This window comes from Manis pentadactyla, chromosome 4 (genome assembly GCF_030020395.1).
Source record: "Manis pentadactyla isolate mManPen7 chromosome 4, mManPen7.hap1, whole genome shotgun sequence".
NCBI classification, from domain to species: Eukaryota; Metazoa; Chordata; class Mammalia; order Pholidota; family Manidae; genus Manis; species Manis pentadactyla.
Genome location: NC_080022.1, coordinates 150,512,036 through 150,523,700, shown reverse-complemented (window position 1 = coordinate 150,523,700; position 11,665 = coordinate 150,512,036). Strand labels below are relative to the sequence as shown.

General features: G+C 34.6%; 1 protein-coding gene across 23 annotated transcripts in view; it reads left to right on the top strand.

Annotated features, from left to right (window-relative positions):
• The window catches only part of ZNF207 (zinc finger protein 207), a 65,231-nt gene that overhangs the window by 32,114 nt on the left and 21,452 nt on the right, over positions 1 to 11,665 (top strand). For 2 of the 23 annotated variants that reach the window (XR_008997265.1, XR_008997263.1), the window contains 3 exons: positions 225 to 283; positions 4,110 to 4,171; positions 5,351 to 6,564. The gene's annotated coding sequence lies outside the window, so the exon portion shown is untranslated. Of the gene's footprint in view, positions 1 to 224; positions 6,565 to 11,665 lie in introns of those variants that run through there. The other 21 variants (XR_008997275.1, XR_008997271.1, XR_008997260.1 and 18 more) reach the window with 16 other exon arrangements.

The window sequence follows — 11,665 nt, the reverse complement described above, 5'->3', positions numbered from 1 at the left end:
CAAGTTATATAATGAACTTAAACTCAGCTTAATTAAACTTATGGGGGGAGATCCCCAACAAAAACAAGAGCTCAGAATGGATTTATAGTGGACAATAGTTTTTTTAAGAAGAGCTGCTCTCTTTTCCTTTGCTTGCTTGATCATTGGGATTTTTTTTTTATTGCATGTCTTTTAAATTAATTGGGTAATGTTTTTCTAAAATTAAAATTTTCTTCTTCCTATAGCCCTGCCATAGGACAGGCTGAGGCTGAGTCTCAGTGTTGCCCTGTTCAGTCTGAGGCAAGTGGGATTTATTTTATTCCTTACAGGGGCTTTCACAGCTTTATGGCTGTTGGATATTTATGTCCCCAAACTTGCAGCAAGTTTGGTGAAGGCCCCTAAATTTAATTAAACTTAGGATTTTTATACTCTTTTGGCAGAGAAGGCTCTATATTAATATTCATGTTTGTGGTGTTACAATAAACATAGTATTTGATATCTATAACTTCATGTAATTTACTCTGTGTAGATAATATTTAACAGCCTCAGTAAAGCTGGTATTGCTATATTGAACTTGAGTAAATTGATAAAATTTGACATTCTTGATTTGGAGGCATGGAATGTTTCATTCAAATTTTCCACTTTTACTTTCAGGAAAATCTTACTGGTTGTTTTTTCCTCAAACTATTAAATTTAACCTCAAGGATAAGTTTAAATATTGGAAATGCCACTGGATACTGAAGTTTGCATTCTTAATCCCAAAGTTACACATTGAACATTAAGGTTGAAAGGTCATCTGCAAAGGCTTGTGCTAGTATTTTCAAGTTCACCACATTAGAGCAAATGTTAATGTAGAGCCCTGTGAAGAGTGGGATGGGAAGGTGGTGTGTGTGGTGTTTGGTATACCCTACACATGTATAATAGAAGTTTGGGTATTACACACCTGTCAGTATGGATAGATTACTAATTTTCAGGTAGCCAGACTGGAATTGTATCATGTGGTAGTTAGTTTATTGAACTGTGATTTTTGAACATTTTGAGGTTTATTTTCAGGTTCAGTATTTAAAATTGAGTAATTTATGCAATATGCACACACAAAAAGTATCCACATTTGTTTTCAAGTAAGATTTGCTTTTATTTGGTGAGAAAAGTTGTGTTTATGTGTGTATGTTGTAGGGAGTCAAGAGGAAACTGGAAGAAAGGCCAAAACAAACCTGAATTCGTTTTGTTCATCGCTGTGTTTAAGCCACTGTTCTAACCAGATAACATTTTCCTCTGAACAGTAACAATTACCATATAATACAATCTTTAGTGAACCCAGGATTGTGTTGCTATGTGGTTTTAAATCTTGGAAGCATAAAGAAAAAATGTGCATTAACTGAATTTCTTATTTTCACCTTTGTAAGTAGAACATACACTTTTTCTTCACTGAATCATGGGAAAACATTCTAATGTTTGCAAAAATAATTTTGTCGCAACAAATATTCCATTGAAATATTTTTTAATCTCAGTAATTGCACTGTTTAAGTCTCCTTAGTGGGAGATGTTTCTTTTTTCACCTAGCATTCCCCAATATACTGAATTATTTCAAGAATGAAGCCACTTGTCCTCATTCTAATAGTGATAAATAATTATCATTGAAATGGGCTCTGATATACTTGAGTACTGGGAGTGGGAAGGATTTTTAAGAGTGGCATAATTTGTTGAAGGTCTTACCTAACTAAGGTGTAATTTCTTTGCTATCTGTGTGACTCAGACAAATATAATTTTGAGAATTAAAAAACTTTCACATATCTTCTATATCCGTTGGTAAAAGTTGGTAAATGAAAGGAAATGTTGAAGTAACTTTACCGAGATTAAAATTTTGAGTAAACTGATGTTTGTATTGTTTAAGGGATGCAAAAAACCATGTGCCCTAAAAATTTTGTATAAATTAGTTATATCTTTAAAAATATAGTATTCACCTACTTAATATTGAATAACTTTTGTATGTTACTCCAAAACAAAAACTGTTTTTTTTCTTACTGTAACTTTTATGAAAAAGTCTTCTAAAAAAGGAGGGATTCAGTTATAAGACTAGAATGCAGATTGTTGTAAGTAAACCCCCCAGTTAACACTTCTGCTTGCCATCTCATGACTTGAATATCAGTGAAGATTAATCCTTTTTTTTTACCCTTCATTCTCAGTATTTTGTTTTCTGTCACCTGAATCATTTTAATAAATAACCTTTTGTTTTCATAGCATAGAAATCATCTAACTTTTCTGTGTGATATTTCTTGGCAAAATAAGAATCATTTACTTTAATGGTATTGTATATAGTGTCGTGCACATAGTGGGTATTCACAATTTTGTGATTTGAATTTCCAGAACTGTATTTTAATATCTTTACTCTTGGGCATCCCCTATTATGGATTTAATTCATATTAATGGAGAAAGCAGGACTTCAGTTTGAGCTCCTTCAAAGTATTTCTTACTTTTCCAAGTGTTTTCATGGTCTTATTTGGCATTTTTGTTGGGAAATAAGTTTGAAGATAGCATTTTCTTAAAAATAACAGTTATTCAGTACAGCTCAGAAGGAAAATTGCTTTTTATAAGCTTGTATTTCCTGTTCTGGGTTCTATACACTCTTTCATAATAATTTGGCTATAAAAGGAAGACCTTTTTGTTTTCCTCCCAATCCTGGGAAGAGCTTGACAGTGAATTTAGTTTGAAATATTTGAATCATCACTCTTAAAGCATCTATTCAGCTAATCTCATATATTCTCAGGGAAAAATATCTTTATTTTACCAAGCAGGATATAGAAGTCATATTAAGGCAGAAATTAGAGAAAAGGAGATCATCACTGAAGCTAATTTGAACTATTTCTATTTGAAGCAAATTGAACACCATATTACATAACCCATCACTCATTCATGGTTAGGTTCTTTAGGAGACATACTCATCTATATTAAGAGTGATTGTGTTTATGTTTAATTTTGATTGAATAAACTAATTTAACAGGTGATTATTTGGACCCCACCCATTAGTTCTAAATGCTGCTGTATAAGGTGGTGATAGAGCACAGCTTCAGTAATGTGCTGTGTATTTGGTCAGGGGTTTGTATAATGTTATCTTTGTAAAAAGGGGAGTCTTTTATTGGAATTCTCCAAGCCCTTTGGCATTCTTTTACTGTGCCTTGGGTTTTGTTTTTGTTGTATTACTATAGTTAAAGAATCTGTATGCCTTCACCTTTGGTTAAATTTGAGGAACTGGCAGTGACATTCATTGATGCCCAACTTGGATAAAAATGAAGAATGATGTTTCCCCAGTGTTACTATACAGACCATAGTGATTATTTGGGAGAGACCATTATATAGTGTTGTTAGACTTATGAACCTTAAATGTAGTAAAGGGTAGTAACATTCCCTCTCTCTCTATTAAGGTGTCAGTAAATCATTTCTTACAATGCTGTATAACGTTTTATTCATAAATGGTTCAATCAGTCAGAGATGAAAATAAACATTGCTGCATCGTTTCCCAGTGTCTAGTAATAAAACAAGGTTGCCTAGCTACCCAAGTGAACCAAGGGAAGTATTAAAGTTCCTGTAAGTTTGAGTTACAAAACATAGGGCATGTGTTATTTAGCAAAGCTTACCCCTTTAACTGTTAGCTTGTTAGTGTACTTTCAGGAGAAGCAATATAATTTATTTTTTAGCCCGTGTTTTTTAAATCAAATATCTAATACAAGAAAATAAAATCAAGTTTTCAAAAAGAAAATTAAAAATTACCAAAAATTGCTTCCTCTATGGGTTGTGTCTATATATACTTAAGTTTTAAAATGACTATGTTGAAGAGATTTTTTTCCTAGATACGTGCCCAACCTTTTTTAGAGTAACCAGAATGTCCATGTAATAACACACAATACATAGTTTACTAAAATTAAGGTGTGTCCAGGAGATACACAGTGTTATTGATTCATTCTCATAAGGTCACTCTAAATTTAATAGCCAATGTAAGGTAACTTGTAAGACTTAGGGACATTTTTTAAATGTATTAATGTCAGGCTCTGAGGAAATTTAATGCACATTGACTTTAAACTATGGATTGAACTCCTCAGTTTAATACAATTTGTGTTTTTGTTAACTAGCAGCAGATTTCAGCATTTGCTACTTACTGGTAGAGAAGAAAAATCCCACAGCCCTGCCAGTACAGGTTAGTTTAATCTGTAAGTACCTGATGTTCCTATTTTTTTGAAACATATCCATATAACCCACACAAGGAAGAAAGCTGTGCAGTTGCTTAAATGTGAGTATAACTAATAATAGATCCATCGGACACTCTCAGACACTCAATACGTGGGCCAAAGTAGCTCTAGGTTTGTTAAACCTCAGTTGTAATAAAGGCGTAATATTGCTCCTTTATTATCTCGTGGTTGAACGTACGTAGATGTGTTGTACATAAAAGGAAAAGTGAAAGTTTCAATTTGCTATATGCTCGTTTTGACACATGATACAGAGTGCAGGGCTTAGTATTTTAGGGTCTTTTATTTAAGCCACTCCTGTGGTAGTACTCATATTTACCTTTCAACTTTTTACAGTATGCATCAACCTAAGAATATCAGGTTTCCTCACCTGTAGCAATGATAAGTGGTGTGTAATCATAAGCTAGAAAATGTTTTTTTATATTAATCTTTCGTTCTTAAATGATTTTAGTAGTTTGCTGTAAATAAGTACTTGTTCATCTTTTTTGTAAACTATACCTTATTTTGTTGGTGCACCACCACCATGGGTTCATTTACTGTGCACTCAAATAACAAGTCTTACTTTCTTAATATTCAAATGAAAGCTGACCACCCATCAAGGAGTCTAGACAGATTCTTCGTGCTTTCCTTTTGAGGGGCAGTGGGTAGGTAAGGGGTTGTAAAAAATATGTTAAAAGTTTTTATTGTTTTTATTGGTGCTACCAAAATTCATTGTTGTCTTGAACCATCTTTGAGAGATTAACCTTACTATTGTGCTTTTAAGTAGATAAAAATGTAAATCAAGGAGAAAAGAGCAAAGCATATAGTTTATTTAGACTGTACAAGCCTGAAACCATCCTTCCAGTCTTTAGCATTGACTAGGGTACATGGCTTCCTCCTATTCAAACCTTAAGTATAAGAGGTCTAATTTGAGACAGTCTGTCCATAAAATGATCTGATCTTGTACTCCTGTTAAACTGGATGGTGATCAGCCACTGAAAACATAATTTTAATGTTATTTTAAGTGAAAGTCATGTGTTCAGTTAAATTTTTTTTAAGTCAATGATTTATCAACTGAAAATATATATTATAGGCACTTTTTTTTTTAATATAAAATTGCCTGAAGGCTTAAGTTTCATTGCCTTTCACAGTTTAATCTGTATAAGAAATGGTGTAGATACAGTGGAAATGGTTTTCCTTAAACCATCTCTTTAAAGCTGCCTTTCTGGTGAGTACTATTTTCTACTTTATATATAAATCAAACTTTTTCCCTTCAAATATATGTGAAATTTGGGACACTTTGTTTAAAGAAGAAAATGTGAATTTCTGCTTCTTTAGATAGTGCCTGAAACAAATATTAAGAAGGTGATTATTCTACCTCCTGACATTTTCTTCATAATCCAGGTTCATTTTTTTCTGACCTTCACTTAACAGACTATAAAAACTTTGAACACATAAATTGTTTCCTATTGGTGAGGTGGAAAAAATGTTTTTACTCAGAACTAGCCAGCATTTTTAAAAATTAATCTAAACATTTTAGTTGATAAAAGTTTTTCTCAGTGCTTTTAGTTCCCACACTGTACAAGTTTAAAATTTAAGTACCAAAATTTCTGTCCTTGTTGAAGCTGTTAGAGTGAGCAGTTAAGCTGAAGGTAGGGTTGAAGGAAGGATTGCCTGAAATGGTCATGCACACTAATGGTTACAGGATTCTCTTGGAGGCTAGAGAATTTCAAGTGTACTTGTAAATCACTCTAAGCTTGCATGAAAAACTTGGGTTTTATATACTGATTTCTGGGACTGTGTATACCAGTGAAAATTTGCCTTTGAGTATCTTTATAATTACATTATACCCTGTTTAATACCTTCCCTCAGTATAACATGGATTTTCTTTAGTTTTTAGCCACATCCTAGCTAATGTCAGTATATGCTACGTATGTTTGCACATTGTATTTCCTGCTGTAATCTTTGTAAACCAGAAGCGAACAGTCAACTCTTAATGCTTTTCAGTATGAACAGTGAGTCTTCTGAAAGAAATCTGAAAATTGATATCTGAGTATGTGATAATGGTGATGTATTCTTCTAGATAAGCACTAAACAAAGTATGGACCCTCAATTTATGATTTAAAGTGAAGTAAATTTCTAAGGAACTCTGTCCTTTCCTAGCAAGGATAAGCAGACATTGAAAATTTGGTAAGTATGTAACTTTAAATGCATGTAATATTGATGAGAATAAATAGGCAACGTTTCCATAATTTAATTAATATTTGAACACGAACAAGAATTCTTAAATCTGCGACTTAAATGTATGTGTGTCTAGGAATTTTACAAATTTGTGTGCACCATGATTAAATTGAAATGTACCTTACTCTTTGTCTGGTTTGTTTCCTTTTTATTTCATATGATGTGTTAAATACTAATTTTACATTTTGAGCTTTTTTCAGGGTAGAAATAAGTGGCTGTATCTGTTCCAAGAAGAATTATTTAAATGTCCCTATTTTAAGACCCAGTGATGACTTTGAGTTTGCTAATAAGCCTTTGGTTTTTCAGCTTCAGCTAAAACTAACAATAGGCAGCTAATAAATGGGGAGGGGGGGAATGTTTGTGCTTTTCCTGGAATATTATAAGAGTCCTTGTGTATAAGAGTAAAATGTTAAGCCAGTACTTGCTTTTCATGGAGGCAGTGCTTTTTAAATTAAGAAAGGTAATGAGGTTTGTAATCTCCCTCTTCCCTGGGATGTTGTATTAAGGTGGTAAATGGAGGTTAAAATGAAAAGATTTAATTGCTTCACCAGGGAAGGTGATTTATTTCTGAGTAATATGTCTATTTCTTTCCAAACTAGAGTAGCATTATTTTGTGAAGTGATAAAAATATCTCAAAGAGTTGTAGGGAAGAGGGGCCTTTGCCTCCATTCTTCAGGCTTCACTACCAACATTGTACTGGCAAGAAGGGAAGTGAAGAGCAAGTCATACAAGGGATTCGATGGTAAGGTAGCCCTGAACAAAACAAGGGAAGATAAATGGCTAGTCCATTTGTATGATGAAATGGTCTAGCCAAACACGAAACTTTTGACGAGTAGCATAATTTTAATGTAAGTAAATGAACTCACTAAAGGTTGTAATTAAATATTGAAAGATTTACCAATATTAAAACTCTAGTAAATAATACTTGCATTTTGTGGGGTTATTTTAAAATTTTCTTAAATAATACTAGTGCATTCATCACTTTCATGTATCACTTGAAGCCTGTGCAGAAGAAAAATGACATGGATGACCATGTTTATTGTGAATTTTAGTCTACTGATAGGGATTAAGAGGAAGAGATGTTCTTAACATGTGTAGCCATAATAGACGAGAACTCAAAAAAGGCACTGTTGTTTTTTTGCTTCCCTCAGGTGGTTGTGGGGTATTTGCTAGGTTTTAAGAAGCCAAAACTACCATTTGAAAAATGGTGCTTTATTTCTATATTTGAAGCAATTATTCAGTCTGTGTGTTTTCATCTAAAATTTGGAAGGTTTTTGCTTCTGCATTATTAAAAGCAAACCTCTTCTTGTCTCAAGATTATGGCTGATAACAAACATTTGAGTGCCTGTTATTTACAAAGATGAATAAAATTTTTCATTTATTTAAGATACTTGTCTGAGCCCCTTTTATTAAGTTATATTCAGAACCATTTTATATGCATCATCTGTTCTGACTAGTTTTTGATGTGCCTTGGGAAATGAAAGACAGTAAATTTTGTTAAAATATAATGACTATTGGGAGGAAGTAAGGGCTAAATGAAGATGTTTAGACTGTGGGTATGGAGTCTGTGATAAAAGGGTTAATTGAGATAGTAGATGGAACCAGCAATCAAATCCTCCATCACATACTAGCTGTATGACCTTGATCAAGTTACTTCTCTGAAATGCTGGTAATAAATTTCCTAGGATTTTGAGAAAAAGTTACTACATGTAGAAGAACTGAACCTTGTCAGGCCAGTGAAAATGGTAGGAGGCAGGTTAGGGCAGGTGGTTTAATAAAAACCTAAAAATGTTATTTAGTAAATGCATGTGAATTCACTAGCAAGTAGACAAGCAAAAGCCTATTATGTGTGTGGATGCTATCCTGTGTGCAGATACATAGGGAGTGCATCTGAAAAGGGACCTTGGTATTGAGGATTTAAGAAGCCAGCTCTCGCAAACACTTTTGTTGGGTAACAGTATTCCAGGCAGAAGGAATAGTAGGTGCAGAAATTGAGATGGGAAAGCATAACATCTTGGAAGAAAAAATGAAATATGAGCGGTAGATTGGGAAGGGGACGTTTGTGACTGGAAAGGTAGATGAACCAAATTACACTCTGGACCATGGTTTGAATTTTATTCTAATGGAAGTCATTAAAGAACTTCAAGCTGGTGAATAATATATTTATATGATTTTTAAAGGTTGATTCTAAATTGTGTCAGGGTTGGGGGATTGATGGATAGTGTAGAGACTAAAGGCAAGAACCTGGCCCAAAACAACTTGAGAATAACTGGTGTTTTGAATTACTGCGACTAGATGATTAGAAAAATTGGGTGATGCCTACCCTCTCTAAGAAGCACAGAAAGACAAAAAGGTTTGACAGTTGATTTTTTTTCACATGGTTTAGTCCACACCTGGTTTGCAAGACTCACTTTAGGAAATGTTTTTGAGGATTTAGTAAGACATTGAGAGGTAAAGTTTTCCTCCAAGTCAAAGAAGGATAAATGATAAAAAGAACCAAGTGAAAATACCTTGAGTGAAAGTCAAGTTTGGAGGGTAATTTTGTCAGGGGAAAGGTTTGAACTAGGTTCTGAAGGATTGTTAGGATTTGGACAAATTGAAAAAAGTGTTGAAGGCTAGAAAATGCAAGAGTATAGAGACATGTTAAAGTTTAGGGAATGGGACAAGATAATTTGAAGCTAACACATAAAGGTCCTTGAACACCACATTAGGTATATACATTTCCTCTAGGAATTAGACTCTCTTTGATTTTGGCATCAAAGTTACACTGGAGCTGTGGGTTTGGACTGTCAGAAGCACTCAAAAATCTACTGGATCCCCACGGGCTGCAACCATTTCCTCATCTCTGTTGGCCTGGTGTGGAATAATGAGATTCATTATTGGTCCTGACTGCTATTGATTTGGTCGTTAAAACTAAAATCCCCTTCTGTTCATCAGCACTAGCTTAGGATGTTTGGAAGCCTTTGATACCTTAAACCTTTATTTTCCGTGGTCACCTTCCTGTAAATGCTTCAGTGTTTATGCCATTTTCCCTAATTGTAAGACATTGCTCCCCTCCCTCAATCTGTTATCCCCACATTGTCTCATTTCATATAACTGAACTACCTTATCTGAATTCATAGAACCTTCCTGAAATCTGGTTCTCCATAAAAGTAGTTTCTAGTAGTTGTCTGGAGCATGCTATTCATTCTTTCAGATTATTTGTACCTGGAGTTTGAAAGGTGGTTTCAGCAAGCTGCCCATTACCTAAAACAAAGCAAGCCATTATTTATAAATTTGCTCCATTTGGCCTCATGACCTCTTTGACCCTGCTGCTGTAATCTGATTCCTTGTGGTTGCCCTTAATTGAAATCTTTGGTAAATTATTTACATAGTAGGTGCTCAGTTTTTTTACTGATATTCTTTGAGGATTATTGATTGTAGTAGTGCTACTGAAGGCAGTCACACAGCCTTACAAGTTGCGTCTCCTTGTGCTTCCACCACCTCTGGCCACCACAGTATACCCTTGTCAGGTGACTCCTAATTCATGAGATAGTAAAAGCTAAGGCCCTTAATTTTTAGATGCTGTATGTATAAAATAACCTGCACTTAACACCTTATGTTGCCTTGGGCTAGGTATGCATTCTTTATGGCTAATATCTACTATGCTCTGGAATCCTACCAACTCCTTTTGTTTAAGACTTTTTTTTTTTTAGCAGTTTTAAGTTTACAACAATAGGGAAATACAGATAGAAGGGTTTCTCATAGGCCCTTTGCTCCCACACAAGCATAACCTCTCCAACTGTCAAAATCCTTCACCAGGATGGTACTTTTTTTAAATCAAGGATAAATCTACACTGATAAAGCCACCCTGAATCCATAGTTTACACTGATAAAGTTACCCTAAATCCATAGGTTCACTCTTCGTGTTATACATTCTGTGGGTTTGGCTAAAAGTACAAAGATGTATATCCACTCACAGAGTATTTTCACCGCCCTCCAAATCGTCCCTGCTCTGCTCAATTCCCCAACTCCCACCCCTGGTGACCACTGGTTGTCTTACTATCTCCATAATTTTGCCTTTTCCAAAATGTCATATAGTTGAAATCGTACGTTATTTAGCTGCCTCAGATCAGTTGATTTCACTTAGTAATACGCATTTTAAGATTCTTCCATGGCTTGACAGCTCCTTTCTTTTAAGTGCTGAATACTGTTCCATTGGATGTACCACAGTTTATCCACTTACCTACTGACATACCTTGGTTGCTTCCAGGTTTTGGCAATTATGAATAAAGCTGATGTAAACATTAGCATGCAGGTTTTTGTATGAATATGTTTTCAACTGTTGGGTAAAAAAGAAATGCAGTTGGTGAATTGTATGGTACGATCTGTTTAGTTTTATTAAAAACTGCCAAACTGTCTTCCAAAGTGGTTGTACCATTTTGCATTCTCACCAGCAGTATATGAGAGTTCCTCTTGTTCCTCTTGCTCCACATCCTTCCCTGCATTTGATAATCAGTGTTCCAGATTTGGGCCATTCTACTGGATACATAGTGGTAATCTTCTTTTACATTGCATTTCCCTGATAACAATGTAGAGCATCTTATATGTATATATAAATCTTTGGTAAGGTGTCTGTTAAGGTCTTTGGCCCATTTTTTCCTTGGGTTGTTTACTTATTGTTGAGTTTTAAGAGTCCTTTGTAGATTTTGGATATTCAGAGTCCTTTTATCAGGTCTTTTGCAAATACTTTCTCCCAGTCTTGTCTTCTAATTTTCTTGATACTGCCTCCGTAGAGCAACTCCTGCCTCTTAGTGATTTCTAGATTATTCCTTCTGATGTTTCTTCAGCTTCTTTTCCTGTTTCTCATGGTTATAAATGACTCCTCTTTTCCCTCAAGTTGAAACTTGAATGATTTGCAAGTGGCATAAGGGGTAGAAGTCAAGAGTGACACACAGGTTTTACTTCTCTATTTGACTCAGAAGACCGTTCATAATCTGACCCCTGCTTATCTTTATTTCTTGCTATTCCCCCTTGGTACTCAAGCTCTCACTTCCCTCTCTCCTGTCCTTACCTCTTTGACTTCATTAACTTCTGCTTCCTCACATTTACCAAATTTTAGTTTAGAGATTGTTTCTCTTACAAGTCCTTGAGCCTTCATAATGACCTTCATATGTGCTATCATTGCATCAGGTACTTAAAACCACAATGTTGCCAGTTTGTACTAGAGTGTAACCTTGAAAGTA